Source organism: Mirounga leonina, unplaced genomic scaffold (assembly GCF_011800145.1).
Source record: "Mirounga leonina isolate KUSES-001 unplaced genomic scaffold, KU_Mleo_1.0 Mir_165, whole genome shotgun sequence".
Taxonomy (NCBI): Eukaryota; Metazoa; Chordata; class Mammalia; order Carnivora; family Phocidae; genus Mirounga; species Mirounga leonina.
The window spans coordinates 41,872,520-41,887,655 of record NW_023270415.1 but is presented as its reverse complement, the minus strand read 5'-3'; the positions used below and the strand labels follow the sequence as shown (position 1 = coordinate 41,887,655).

The 15,136-nt window shown below is 42.6% G+C and overlaps 1 long non-coding RNA gene across 1 annotated transcript in view; it reads left to right on the top strand.

The window, feature by feature from the left end:
- LOC118015036 overlaps window positions 1-15,136 on the top strand; it is a 73,342-nt gene that overhangs the window by 41,062 nt on the left and 17,144 nt on the right. The window lies entirely within an intron of this gene.

Sequence of the window (15,136 nt, the reverse complement as noted above, 5' to 3'; positions counted from 1 at the left end):
TGAGTCATGACTGGCATTTAGAAAAAATAGAATAGAATTCAGTAGGGGAAAAAAACCCAGTACATTTAATGAGGGTATTGTTTTGTGAAATTTTGTTTCCGTTTTGCACATACGGTGTGGTGACGTAAAATGTATTTCTTAACTCTGGGCTGCAGGCAAAAAGTCTGAGAGCCACTCGTCTAGTCTAAGTTACACACACACCCTGCTCCCCAGCCATAACAAACCACTTCCAGTTCGCCAAAACATCATGCTGGTTTCTCTTCTAGAGGACCTGGGACTTATCGCTCCCTTACCTGAAATGTGCTTGCCTCCTTGACTGCCTGCCCGCCCCCCACCCCACCCCCACTTCCTCTTTGAGATCCTGCTCAAGTATCTTGCCTGTGAACCCTCTGTGACCCTTCTGAGCAGAGCCAGACCCCCTGCTGGGGGTTCCGCCTCCCCTGCCCCCTGATTCATCACAGGGCTGGGCACCAGACAGGTGCTCACTTCTTCCCCTAGGGTGGGTTCCCAAGAGTGGGGACTTCGTGGCCCTTCCCTCAATCCCTGTGGCACTTGGTACATGACTGTCAAGTAATTATAAGGAAAAGACTTTGTGAAGAACAGAGAGGTTCTTTATGTAACAGAATAGCATCCAAATTTTTCAGCAGGAAGTGAAAAAAGCAAGGTGCCATACAGTATGCGTAATATGCTGCCAGGGTGTGTGTGTGTGTGTATATGTGTGTGTGTTTGTGTGTGTGTGTTTGCTGGCAGAGAGTAGCTTTGGAAGAATACAAAGGAGACTAGTAACAATGGTTGCCACCTGGGGACAGGCAAAGATAGGAGACTTTCACTATCTGCCTCTTGATTTTTGTGCTGTGTGCATGGGTTACCTGTCACTAAAATTAATAAATATTCCTCCAAAATGCCTTTATAGGCAGTGAATATAAGAAAGTCAAGATTTTAAAAAAACAAGATTTATGGCTTCCAAATATCCCACATATAGAAAGGCATAATTATTTTTTCTCAACTGATTTAAAAGGGGGGGAAAAAGCCTTTATTGTCTGTGAAGCCGAAAGATAAACCTAGACTTTTTTTGATTTACCACAAAAAAGGAGAAGTTAAATCTCCTTCTAGCCAGGAGAGCAGCCTGGATGTAAGAGGGAGACTGGGGTGGATGGAATTGCAGTTTCCCAGAAATAAGCAAACCTCCAGTCTTTATGGGAAACCACAGGTCCTTAGGAAGGCCTGACTAATGAACACTCAGCACTTGTCAAAGAAGGCAGTGGTAACAAAGGATAATCTAAGCTAATTTTGTAACCATTTGGAGAATAGGGTTCTTCTTCCAGCAGTCCTCTGATGGAGCTCTCCAAATTCTTTACCTCATTAAAATATTCCTTTATATAAGCCTAATTATCAGAATTAAAAGAGCTGCTTATTACAGACCTGGGTTTCTATGGCAACAGTAAAATAAATGCCAAAGTGTCTGAAGCATCGAGAAAAATAATATACACTAATAATAGGTAGCCCTGTGAATCTTTTTAATAAGACAACTAATTGAGAACCAGCTACTCTGCATGTTGCAACAAGAATGACTGTGGAGATCTGCAAACTTCTTAAAACCCAGCCAAACATCCTCTGTTTAAGTCACGGAAAGGATTCTGAGTTAAAAAGATTCATGGCTACTTTAGAGATATCATTGAGGTGTCCCAAGCCTATCTGTTGTGGAAGAAAAGATCATTTTCCCTTTTATATTACATCACATTACAAATCTGTCTCTTACATTCCACACACCCCCCCCTACATCCCCCCTCCTTCTGTTTGCTTAAGTGCCTGCTGAAATCTGGCAGGGATGACCCTGGCCCTGGGTCAGGGCCTGCCCGGTGGCCCTGTGTGAAAGCACCAGGGAACTTGCTCCCTTCTGCCACATCTGCCATGTTCCTCTCCTCAGAATGGAGGATGAGCTCCAAAGAGGGGGCCCTGAAATGGGCCCTTTCGGATTCATGTTTTCAAACACCCATTCTTTTCTTGAAATAAGTCATTTTCTTGACTTATTGTGAAACAGATGGCATAATCCTTTGTATTAGTTTGCTAGGACTGCTGTAACAAAGTACCCCAGACCAGGTGGCTGAAACAACAGAGATTTATTTTCTGACAGTTCTGCAGGCCAGAAGGCCAAGCTCAAGGTGTAGGCAGGGTTGATTTCTTTTTTTTTTTTTTTTTAAGATTTTATTTATTTATTTGACAGAGAGATAGAGAGAGAGTACAAGTAGGCAGAGAGGCAGGCAGAGGGAGAGGGAGAAGCAGACTCCCCGCTGAGCAGGGAGCCCCATGCGGGGCTTGATCCCAGAACCCTGGGATCATGACCTGAGCCGAAGGCGGCCACTTAACCGACTGAGCCACCCAGGCGCCCCAGCAGGGTTGATTTCTTTGGAAGCCACTCTCTTTGGCTGGTAGGTGGCCGTCTTCTCCTACCTGTGTTTCCACATTGTCTTCCCTCTGTGAGAGCCACTGTCCTAATCTCCAGTCATAGTAGATCAGGGCCTGCTCTAAAGACCTCATTTTAGCTTAATTACCCTTTTAAAGACCTGTCTCCAAATACAGTTACATCCTGAGGTACTGGGGGTTAGGACTTCAACATATGAAATTGGGAAAGCAGAGCAGAATTCAACTCATACCAACAAGAATGCTTCTTTAAAATGTGACTTTGCTGTCATTTCCATTAAGGTGAGCACCACCCAATATAACTGTTGTCCTTCTAAGAGAAGGGGATTAGGACACAGATACACAGAGACAGCAAACACCATGTGAACATGAAGATGGCCATCTACAAGCCAAGGAGAAGGTCCTCAGAAGAAACCAACCCTGGAGTGCCTAGGTGGCTCAGTCGGTTAGGCTCTTGATTTTGATTCAGGTCATGATCTCAGGGTCGTGAGCTCCGCGCCCCCCCCCCCCAAGACCGTAAGCTCCTTGTACTTTGGAGTTCTGTTGTTCTTGTCCATCATCAGCATTAAATAAATATTGCCTGTTATTGGGCCTGTTTTTCAAGGCAAGAGAAGAAAGAGAAGCCAGAGAAAATGGTAAAGGATCAAAGAAATATGAGAGAACCAGAAGAATGTTTGTGTCATGGAAGCCAAAGGAAAAGAAAATCTTGGTAAGAGATCTTTGGAAATCTCAAGGAGGATGAGGACTGAGAAATGGCCATTGGATTTGACAGTTGGTAATTCAAACAGCTCACAGCATGAGAGCGGCTGGGATTGGTGGCAGGGAAGAAAAGAGTGATCACTGAGAACTTTACATTTTTACCATATATTTCTACTGCTTGCTACATTTTACCAGAAGAATATATCTACGTGTAAAAATTTTCTTAACATATAATTATTTTTAAAGAAAGAAAGTTAAATCCTCTCTGGGCCCTCTACCCCTACCTTTTGGAAATATGCACTTCTAGGAGTTTGGTGCACATTTTCCTACATTGCTGGGGAGTGCAAAATGCAGAACCCCTTTGGAGGGCAATTTGGAAAAAGAAAAGCCATCAAAATTACAAATGCAGTTAATTATACCTTAATCAAGTTTTTTAAAAAAATATTACAAATGCATAAACCCTTTAGACATACACACATGCAAAATGATACTATGTACAAGGATATTCACTGTAGCTTTATTTGTTATAGGAAAAGTCTGGAAATAATCCAAGTGTCTTCCAATAAGGGACAGTTAAATAAACTGTGCTACAGCCATACAATGGAATCTCATGCTGCTATTTAAAAAAAAAAAAATGAGGAAGCTCTTCTTGTACTGATATGGAAAGATTTCCAAGATAGATTAAATGAAGAAAAAAAACAGAGTACAGATGAGCTGTATGCTCCTTTTATGTAAGCAAGGAGGCAAGAGAAGAATACATTTATAAGTATATGTATAATATATATTTTTAATTTGCTTATATTTGCATAAAGAAACTGGAGGGATAAGAAGCAAATAGAATTGGTTATCTGGAGAGAAGGGTGTAGATAGGGACAGAGCATCATTCTAGATTATTTTCCCATTTATATAAAATGTCATTAGATCCTTAGAACAAATCTGAGGCAAGTATTATTATCCCCATTTTACAGACGGAGATTAGAAAGACCAAGTTACTTGCCCAGTTTACCAGTTTACACAGCTGGTAAACATGGAGCCTGATTCCAGTCTAACTCTGCCTGACTTCATAGTCCATGCTTTAACGTGATTCAGACTGTTCCCTGAATAAACATGTGCCCCTGGTCTTCAGATTTATGATCTAAAATAAATCATATTGAAGGCAGAATAATCAAAAGTAATAGCCAAACATATTTTAAGGTGTTTATGCAAATAAAAGGGGCTAGAGATTGGGAGATATTTTTTTATTGGTGGGGTGAGGAGAGCTGGTTTTACTGGTGGTTTGTGTTTGTTTATTTGTTCCTTTGTTGGCTTCCTGGCTTTTTAGATGTCTGTTTTGGAAGCAATAAGTGGAGGAGGGGATGGAAAGATGATCTACTTTATGTGGTACATACAGTTCCCTTAGGCAAGTAATTTTTTGCTGAGGCTTTTGAAGTTTAGCATTTATGCTGTTTAGCTCCAGGATATGTAGTCCAAGAAAGACTGGAAATATAGGAAGGGAAATAAAAGGTGAAGAAAAGGGGCTCCTCGGTGGCTCAATTGGTTGAGCGTCCTAATCTTGGTTTTGGCTCAGGTCATGATCTCATGGGTCATGGGATCAAGCCCCACTTCAGGCTCTGCACTCAGTGGGGAGTCTGCTTGAAGATTCTCTCCCTCTGCCCCTCCCCTTTGCTCTCTGTCTCAAATAAATAAATCAATCTTAAAAAAAAAAAAAGGTGAAGAAAAGTACCTTCCTGGTTAAGACTTCTGCCATCACTGCTGCAATTCTCCTCGGTAGGAAGGATTTACTATCTGAGCATAAATGAAAAGTCTGGAGTTCATCCATCAGCAAGATGGTTTTGGCTCCCAGGTAAGTTATACTGTGTGTTCTAGATCTTTTCTTAACTAATCGTGTCCTTTTTTCCATGTCGTGAGGAAATCTCTCTTAATCCAGAATCCGTTTCTAAACGGAAATATCCAGGCCTTGAATCAAGTAGCTCTTGGTCTGAGCAGTTCACATCCTGAAGTCCATGAGTCACATGCTTATGGTTGTTACTTAAGTGTAAGACCTGGAGGTATAAGTCCTTCAGAGGGCTTCTAATTAGAACTCTTTGAATGGCAAGGATTTTTTTTTAAGTTTAGTGATAAAAAGGGGACTCCCCAGAACCCATAGCAGAGAGTAGAGAGTTCTCCACTTCTCCGTTCTCTGGTAAAGATGGAATAATAGAGTAGTTTAAGCTCTTCTTCTGGAGGTGACTCCTGTCCCCATCACAGGGACTTACAAATGCAAGGACCACACAAAATGGTTGCCCTAGTTCCAAACCACCTTATGAATGCTTTGCCTTTGTCTTGCAGCAAAGCTGACTTCTGGGCTCGGCCCACAGGTCCTCAGTCCTCCCAGCATAGCTAGACCAGGCCTTGTGGTGCTTTTGTTCTGGAGACCAACCCTCACCTTGGCTCATGACAACTAAGAAAAGATGAAGCAAACTTAGCCATGACACCACTAAAATCAATACAGAGTAAAACTTTCCTTCTTTGCAGTCTTAAGGAGAAATAAGAACCCCTGTGATCTGCAACACTTGGAAGAGAATTAGCACTCCCTTGGTAATGGAATAAGTATAACACCCAGATCCCCCTCACTGTCAGCATCAAAGCGAGAATCTGAATGTGTTTCCTGGTGAAATGGTGTATTGGCTGGGTGTTGTCTCACTGTTTGCATGCAGGGATGCTCCATTCATTAGTTTTACCACATATTCACTCATTATTCATTTACTCATTCATTTGTACTTGCTGAGCCAGATGGCATATTAGGCACTGGGCTTGCAACAGAACAAGACAGAGATGCAGTCCCTGCCCTCAAGGAGCTTACAGTCCAGCTGTGGTTCTCTCCCTCATCACTCATCAGCTTCAAACTCCTCCCTCTTATCAGATCTCCATGCTTCAGAGCCACAGCCCTGTCTCTCCGGTCTATTGGAGTGCTAGTTATCGCCTGAGATCTCTTAGCGTTTATCAGCTTCCAACCGAAGGAAGTAGTGAGGTCTAAAAATCATCATCATTATATAGTTTGAAATACTTTTCTTATTTGGAAAACAACTCATTTGAGCTTCACAACATATCTGAGCTGGGCAGAAATTATTCTCTTTTTTTTCTTTTATTTTTTAAAAAAGATTTTATTTAGGGCGCCTGGGTGGCTCAGTTGGTTAAGCGACTGCCTTCAGCTCGGGTCATGATCCCAGGGTCCTGGGATCGAGTCCCACATCGGGCTCCCTGCTCTGCGGGAAGCTTGCTTATCCCTCTCCCTCTCCCCCTGCTTGTGTTCCCTCTCTCGCTGTGTCTCTCTCTGTCAAATAAATAAAATCTTTAAAAAAAAAAAAAAGATTTTATTTATTTATTTGAGAGAGAGATAGTGAGAGAGAGCACAAGCAGAGGGGAGAGGGAGAAGCAGGCTCCCTGATGAGCAGGGAGCCCAACGTGGGACTCCATCCCAGGACCCAGGGCTCATGACCTCAGCCGAAGAGAGACACTTAACCAACTGAGCCGCCCAGGTGCCCCTCTTTCTTTTTTTATATAACAGCTTTATTGAGCTGTAATTCTCATATCATACAACTTACCATTTAAAGTGTGCAATTAGTGGCTTTTACTATATTCATAAATTTGTGAATACAGCCATCACCACAATCAATTTTAGGAACATTTTCATCACTCCAGGAAAAAAAACCCATACCAGCTACCTAATATATTAGTTTACTTTCTGTCCTTATAGATTTAATTATTCTGCACATGTCACATAAATGGAATCCTATAATAATCTGTTGTGTCTGGCTTCTTTCACCTTGCATAATGTTTTTATGGCTCATCCATGTAGTAGCGTGTTTCAGTACTTCATTCCCTTTTATGGCTGAATGATATTCCATTATGTGGATATTTCATATTTTATTTATTGATTCATTAGTAGATGGTATATCCCATTTTATTTCATTTTATTTATTTCATTTAATTTTTTGGTGCATTTCATTTTATATGTGAAGAAACCAATGCAAATAAATGGCTGGGCTGTTCAAAGCCAGGTCTCCTGGCTCCCGATCCAGGGCTCATTCCCTAAAATCCACTAGGTCCCATAACTTAAAAGTACACGTTCATTTCTACTTCTTTTTTTTTTTTTTAAGATTTTATTTATTTATTTGACAGAGAGAGACAAAGCGAGAGAAGGAACACAAGGAGGGGGAGTGGGAGAGGGAGAAGCAGGCTTCCCACAGAGCAGGAAGCCCGATGCGGGGCTCGATCCCAGGACTCTGGGATGGTGACCTGAGCCAAAAGCAGATGCCTAACGACTGAGCTACCCAGGCGCCCCTCATTTCTACTTCTAAAACACATCTATCTATGAAATTCTGCAATAGGGAATGACGCTAAGAAATGCAATGTCACCTCGGTGGTCCAGGCAGCCACCTCACTATGTGCTATTGCCATTTTAGGGTTTTTCCCAATTTCCAGGGAAAAAATAAAAAGAAGTCAATAAAAAATGGGTCTCTGTAGAACATAGTTCTCACTGTTGCCCCGGTCCCTTTCTCTGATTCTATGTCTCTTCTCTGTAGTTGTCTGTGAGCAATTCACAGGTCATTAGAACGGGCCTGTGAAAGCAGAGAGAGAGAAAGAGAGGAAGTTCCTGATTAAAAAGAAGTACATCATGGGGCGCCTGGGTGGCTCAGTCATTGAGCATCTGCCTTCGGATCAGGTCAGGATCCCAGGGTCCTGGGATCGAGCCCTGCATCAGGCTCCCTGCTCCTCGGGAAGCCTGCTTCTCCCTCCCCCACTCCCCCTGCTTGTGTTCCCCCTCTCGCTGTGTCTCTCTCTGTCAAATAATAAATAAAATATTTAATAAAAAAAGTTAAAAGTACATCAGAAGTTGACAGCCATCACCACTCAACTTCAGGTGCCAAGGCACAGACTCCAGAATCCACAGGCCACATATGCAAATGTTATGAAATTCATCCCATTTACTCTTGTTTACCACTAGTTTTGTAAACTTAGATGAGGCCCTCGGTGGGGCGATATCGTAGTGGAGACTACTATAATATAATAATTATTTCTGTATACAGAGATTTTATTTAATTTTAAAAGAAAACAACTTTTGGGGCGCCTGGGTAGCTCAGTTGGTTGAGCATCCAACTCTTGATTTCAGCCCAGGTCATGATCTCAGGGTCTTGAGATGGAGCCTAAGCCAGGCTCCAGGCTCAGCAGGGAAAGGAGGGGAGTCTGCTTGGGATTTTCTTTCTCCTTCTGCCCATTTCCACCTCCCCCACCCTGTGCTTTCTCGTGCTCTCTCTCTAAAATAAATAAATCTTAAAAAAGAAAACAACTTTAGACAAAACTTTGACCCTATAACAAAGCAAATCTGTCTAGCTTTAAGTCAAATTCCAAGAGTAGCCAACGTCTACTTTTCAGCAGCTAGCAAGAGCACCCTTAATGAGCCACACTGACATTTCTTCATCCCATATGGTGTAAAACAAAACCAATCTAGACTCCTTGACAAGCTTTACATGGTCATTTGAGTTTTACAAACAGTTTCTCTAATAGTATGCCAAAATCATTAGTTTTGTATTCTTTCCAGATAGCTTTACTGTAACATACGGTAATGTTTATCCTGGTACTGAGTCTTCTATAAACAGTCAACCAATGCTCTACAATAGAAAAACAATCTATATGCAAATGAAACATCCCACAGGTATTTTTTTGTTTTGTTTCATTTTCAGTAGGCTCCATCCCCAGTGTGGAGCCCAACACAGGGCTTGAACTCAGGACCCTGAGATCAAGACCTGAGCTGAGATTGAAAGTCAGATGCTTGACCAACTGAACCACCCAGGTGCCCCACAACCCACAGGTTCAAACCTGGATATACTAGAGAACAGTCTGTATATGTTAATCTCAACACTGTGAAGATCCATTCAGGCTGCTATAAGAGAATGCCATAGACTGGATTGCTTATAAACAACAGAAATTTGTTTCCCGTAGTTCTGGAGTCTGGGGAGTCCCAGACCAAGGTGCTGACACATTCAGATTCTGGTGAGGACTCACACCCTGTTCATAGATGGCCATCTTCTCGCTCTGTCCTCAGATGGTAGAAGAGAGCAAGAGAGCTCTCTGGGGTCTCTTATAAGAGCACTGATCCCATTCATGAGGACTTCACTTTTATGACTTAAGGCCCCACATTCCAAAGACCCCACCTCCAAAAACCAGCACATTAGGGATTAGAATGTCAACGTATGAATTTGGGGGGGACACAAATATCCAGTCTATAGCATATAGCAAGGATAATAAAGTTGAATAAATTAACTCGGAAGCATCAAAATTAAATGCCAGCCTCGTAAGCCAGACTAAGAGAAGCAGGCTGATAGAAACAAGAGAACATTGTCAGAACTTACTATGCAGAATACCAGGTTGATGTTGCAACCTCAGTGAGTTTTTTGCAGTTCATCTCTCACTTCCTCTTTGTCTCCAGCTTTCCTCTCTTCTTGGGAGATTCCTGTTCCAGGATCTCAGTGAACTAACCAGCTTAAATCTGGGTAGATCTCCCAGCCAGGACTGTTTCAGTCAATAGTGGCCTGCGCCTCTTACGAATATTTGTATGCTAAGAACTAATTAGAAACGTATTCTGATTCCAGTGCATCTCCTATGCTAATGTAGTGCTCTGTCCTGGCCTGGCTGGGGACATAATGAGTCCCACAGATGAGCCCTTCTGATCAGCAGACCTCCTTCAGGGGAGGGAGCTCCAAAGGAGAGGAGTGGGGGTTGGGTGAGGGTGTGTCTAAAATGAAAAACCTGGGGGCGCCTGGGTGACTCAGTCGGTTAAGCGGTTAAGCGTCTGCCTTCGGCTCAGGTCATGGTCCTGTGTCGGGCTCCCTGCTCCACGGGGAGTCCTTTTCTCCCTTCCCTCTGCCCCTCTACCTGCTTGTGCTCTCTCTCTCTCTCTTTCTCTCTCAAATAAATAAAATCGTTTAAAAAAATAAATAAATAAAATGAAAAGTCTTTCCCTCCTGTTGTGGGGGGAAGAAAACCTCAGTTCAGTCTACCTCCTGAGTGTTTCTTTTACTATCCACACAAAACACTTCACTTCTGACATTTCTGGTCACCAAATGTATGTGTGGGGGTGGTTTCCCCACAACAGCAAGCAAGTCTCCAACACCAGCGAGGTGTCTTACGATTTGACTCAGTTCTGACACTGTCTACCCAGAGATACACAAACTCATTTCAGAGGCCAGTTGCAAGCCCAGGTTATTACCTGTGCTTCTGACCTACCAACTGTAGAGGGAAGTTCCAACAGCCCCTGCCTTGGATTTGTTTAATTTGCTAGAGCAGCTCACAGAACTCAGAGAAACACATATACTAGTTTACTAAGGGTTATGATAAAGGATACAGGTGAACAGCCAGATGAAGAGATACATAAGGCAAGATCTGGGAGAGTCCTGAGCACAGGAGCTTTTGTCCCCATGGAGTTGGGGTACATCATCATCCTCCCAGTATGGATGTGTTCACCAACCTGGAACCTCTCTGAACCCCCCACCCCCCAGTACTATTGGGATTTTATGGAGGCTTCATCATGTAGGCAGAATGTGTCATTAACTCCATTTTCAGCACTTCTCCCTTCTCAAAAGAATGGGGGAAAGGGGCAGACTGGAAAATTCCAAGCTTCTAATCATGGCTTGGTGTTTTTAGTGATCAGCCCTCAACCTGGAACCACCCAGTGTTGCCTTCTTAGAACAAAAGACACTCCTATCACCCAGGAAATTACAGGGATCTCAAGAGCACCGTGTCACGAACCAAGAGCAGAGACCAATATATACTTTTTATTATCTCACAGTGTCCCACCATAACTTCTTTTTTTTTTTTTTAAAGATTTTATTTATTTATTTGACAGAGAGAGACAGCGAGAGAGGGAACACAAGCAGGGGGAGTGGGAGAGGGAGAAGCAGGCTTCCCGCCGAGCAGGGAGCCCGATGCCGGGCTCGATCCCAGGACTCTGGGATCATGACCTGAGCCGAAGGCAGACGCTTAACGACTGAGCCACCCAGGCGCCCCCCACCATAACTTCTGAAAGAGACTGGAAGCAAAACATCAAAGCATACTAATACAGGACTAGGGAGAATGCACCCCTGATTTGGGAGGGTCTTTCATCTGTAAGGGTGAACGAACCAAGAATAACCAATAAAAGTTGAAGAATACTACACATAGCGTGATTACATTGACTTAAAATCTCAAAACTACATGTCCCCAGGGATATATCCAAATTTGGAAATAAAGACATGGGAATGACAAAACACCAAATCCTGGATAGTTGTTACCCTTGGGTGACAGAAAGCAGTGCTTTCAGGGAAAGACAAAGGAACTCAATGATATTAGGAGTTTAATTTCTGAAGCTGAGTGGTGGGTACGTGAGCGTTCAGAGCACCGTCTGTTCACAATGGAGTTCATTTTTTTAAATTTCTGTCTTAATGACTAATAAAATAAACACTGATGGACATCACCACATAAATGAGAGCTCCTTCCAGTCCTCAATTCGTCTGTTTCATGTGCCCAAGTAGTCTTTTTTTTTTTTTTTTAATTTTGGTAAAATACAGATAACAAAACTTACCATGTTAACCACGGTGGTGTTCTCTTCAAGCTACGGCTCCCATGCGACAGGTGACTAGGGGATGGTATCGGCATAAGACAGAAACCCAGTTGGTTCATAGGCAGTTTTTCCAGTCTGTTAATATTTTGATGCGATCAGGGCAAACCTTCTCACAAAGAGGAGGTATTCATCATATTTGAGGACCCTAAGGAAAAAGCTGAAAATCCCACATCGGTGCCTTCCTTGAGTGGATATAGTGGCTGGCGGTGTGGTTTCAAGGACCTCGGCATTTCCGCTACCTAAAGCAGGTGAGAAATCATGAAAACCCGCTCCTTATCTTAAATAGCTTCAAGAAAGCGAGATTGATCATCTCTTTTGGAAGCCGATTAAGCTGCAAAAAAAGGCCATGTTTGGGGGCGCCTGGGTGGTTCAGTTGGATAAGTGTCCAGCTCTTTGCTTTGGCTCAAGTCACAATCTCAGGGTTGTGAGATCGAACCCCACACTGGGTTCGTGCTCATCATGGAGTCTGCTTGGGTTTCTCTCTCCCTTTCCCTCTGCTATCCCCACCCCAACCCTGCACGTGTGCTCACTCTCACGCTCTCTCTCTCAAATAAATCAATCTTTTTGTTCTTTTTAAGATTTTATTTAGGGCGCCTGGGTGGCTCAGATGGTTAAGCGTCTGCCTTCGGCTCAGGTCATGATCTCAGGGTCCTGGGATCGAGTCCCGCATCGGGCTCCCTGCTCCTTGGGAGCCTGCTTCTCCCTCTGCCTCTCTCTCTCTCTGTCTCTCATGAATAAATAAATAAAATTAAAAAAAAAGATTTTATTTATTTATTTGACACAGCGAGACACAGCGAGAGAGGGAACACAAGCAGAGGGAGTGGGAGAGGGAGAAGCAGGCTTCCCACCGAGCAGGGAGCCTGATGCGGGGCTCGATCCCAGGACCCTGGGATCATGACCTGAGCCGAAGGCAGACGCTTAACGACTGAGCCATCCAGGCTCCCCAATAAATAGGTCTTAAAAAAAAAGAAAAAAGAAAGTCCATGTGTTTGGCTGCAAATGCCAATGAGGAGTGAAGTGTGCCAGGGTGCCATTAGGATGGTTATCATTTTTATCAGGGCTCTGCTTACAAACTTCTTAAGGTTTTGAGTTACCTGTTTTTTTTTTGTTGGTTTTTTTTTTAGACCAATTAGCCAGCAATTTTTTTTTTTAAAGATTTTTATTTATTTATTTGAGAGAGAGAGAGAGCATGAGAGGGGGGAGGGTCAGAGGGAGAAGCAGACTCCCTGCTGAGCAGGGAGCCCGATGCGGGACTCGATCCCGGGACTCCAGGATCATGACCTGAGCTGAAGGCAGTCGTTTAACTAACTGAGCCACCCAGGCGCCCCTGAGTGACCTGTTCTTAACTCTGTTTTTCCCATAAGCCTTTTTATTTTTAGTGCACGATTTGGCTAGTTATGAGGTTTTTCAAAAATACAGAAGAATCGTTTTTGCTCTCTACATATACTTGTGTGTTCTAAATAATTTTTAAAAGTAAGAAAAGCCTGTAAAGTAGGAGAGTAACTTCTTTTCTCTTTTCTGGGCAGATGTCAACCCAGGGGTTAGGCAAATCAAAATAGCTTAAACAATAAGGAAAATATATCATTTCATACAACATAAAGTTCCAAACATAGGGTGTCAAATATACAGTGGCATAATGATGTCTTCGAGGACTGAGTCATTTCCATCCTCCTCTTCTGCCATCCTCAGCGCTTTGGCGTTCATCCCCAGCTTGTGCCTTCTGCTCTCAAGATGGCGGCCGTAGCATTAAAGCTCACAGTGTCATACAATTGTGTTCAAAGGCAAAAAGAAGTTTTTGCTTTAGAATCTTTTTTTTTATATTAGGGAGAAAACTCTTTGCAGAAGCCCACTTGCAAATTTCCTTTCAGATTTCTTTGGCCAATGTAGGATCCCATGGCCAAGCCCTAGCTGCAAGACAAGCTGATTAATGAGTACCTGGCATTTTCAGCCTTTAGAGAGGGAGACAGCTCTACCAGCAAGGAAAACACAATGGGAATGGCTCTTGGGTTGGCAACAGCACTGTCAGCCAAGGCAGTAGGTAACTAGACAGGTCTGTCTGCAGACAGAACCTATGCTTTGCTCCATGATGTCACTTTTAAGATTCTGACAGCTCTTAAATGGCCTTTTCATCACAAAGTCTATAATGTACCACACCCTCAAATTCACCCTACCTTTCTGCCTCCCATCTTCGCACATGCAGTTCCCTCAGCCTGGGACTCTGTCTCCTCCCACATCTGCTTTTAGACATAGAGTCCACTCTTGAACTTGCCACTCAAACACCATGTCTCAGGAAAGCCTTCCAAATAATGGATCATACTTTGCAATTCTTCCCTCTGGTCTCCCATAGCCCTAGGAAACTCCCCACACAAGGTCTAGCACAGGGTCTGCAAAGGCTCAACAAGTCTGGTGAATTAAATTGAACTGTTTCGCCCTCTGAGCCACAGAAGGAAGTGTAATAGAAAACAAGTTTCTCTTCATAGTATAGTATCTGGGGGGCTTTGAGTGAAGAAATACGGCACAGAAGAGCTACCCCAAAAGTTTAACATTGTCTTTTTCTGTTTTACACTCTGTTTTAATTATAAAAATAATTATTGCCCAAATTATTTAGGAAGTTTACCTAAAAGCAGTTGTTTTCCTCTCCCAAATTATTGGAATGACTGTTTTAACCCTTCCAAATTCTTTAACTTCTAAGCACTAGTCTTTATCAATTTTTCAACTGCTTCTTAAAATTAGCAATATGGTAAGAGTTGTCAAAGCTGGATGATAGGTGTATGGTAATTCATAACAGCACTCTACTTGTGTGTATGTTTAGAATTTGCATAAGTAAAATTAAAAATTAACCGTTTCTCCATCTTTCAGAACCATTGAAGCCTATGGCTATGTATTTAGTAGAAAATATAGTAGACATTCAAATATTACACATGGGAAATTAGCTTCCACTCAATTCAGACACAAAATCTGCAGGCCCTTTGGTAGGGTTTTCTTCTTTCCTTCCCCAGATTCAATGAGTCATGAAGCTTTATCCTTCCATTCACTTTCGGCAAGAGTGCCAATGCAGTATCTGAGCATATGCCAGTTCATCAGTGATGTTAAAGTTCTTCATTGCTGATATGTACTGATTTTCTTTTGATTAGGACTTCTGTGGCCATGTTGGGTCCTTGTCAGGTGGGTTCCAACTGTGATGGTTTCACGTTTACTTAAGTAAGCTAGAGAACTTTCATTTAAACAAAGAAAGAAAGAAAGGAAGAAAGAAAGAAAGAAAGAAAGAAAGAAAGAAAGAAAGAAAGAAAGAAAGAAAGAAAGAAAGAAAGAAAGAAGAAAAGAAAGAAAGAAAGAAAGAAAGAAAGAAAGAAAGAAAGAAAGAAAGAAAGAAAGAAA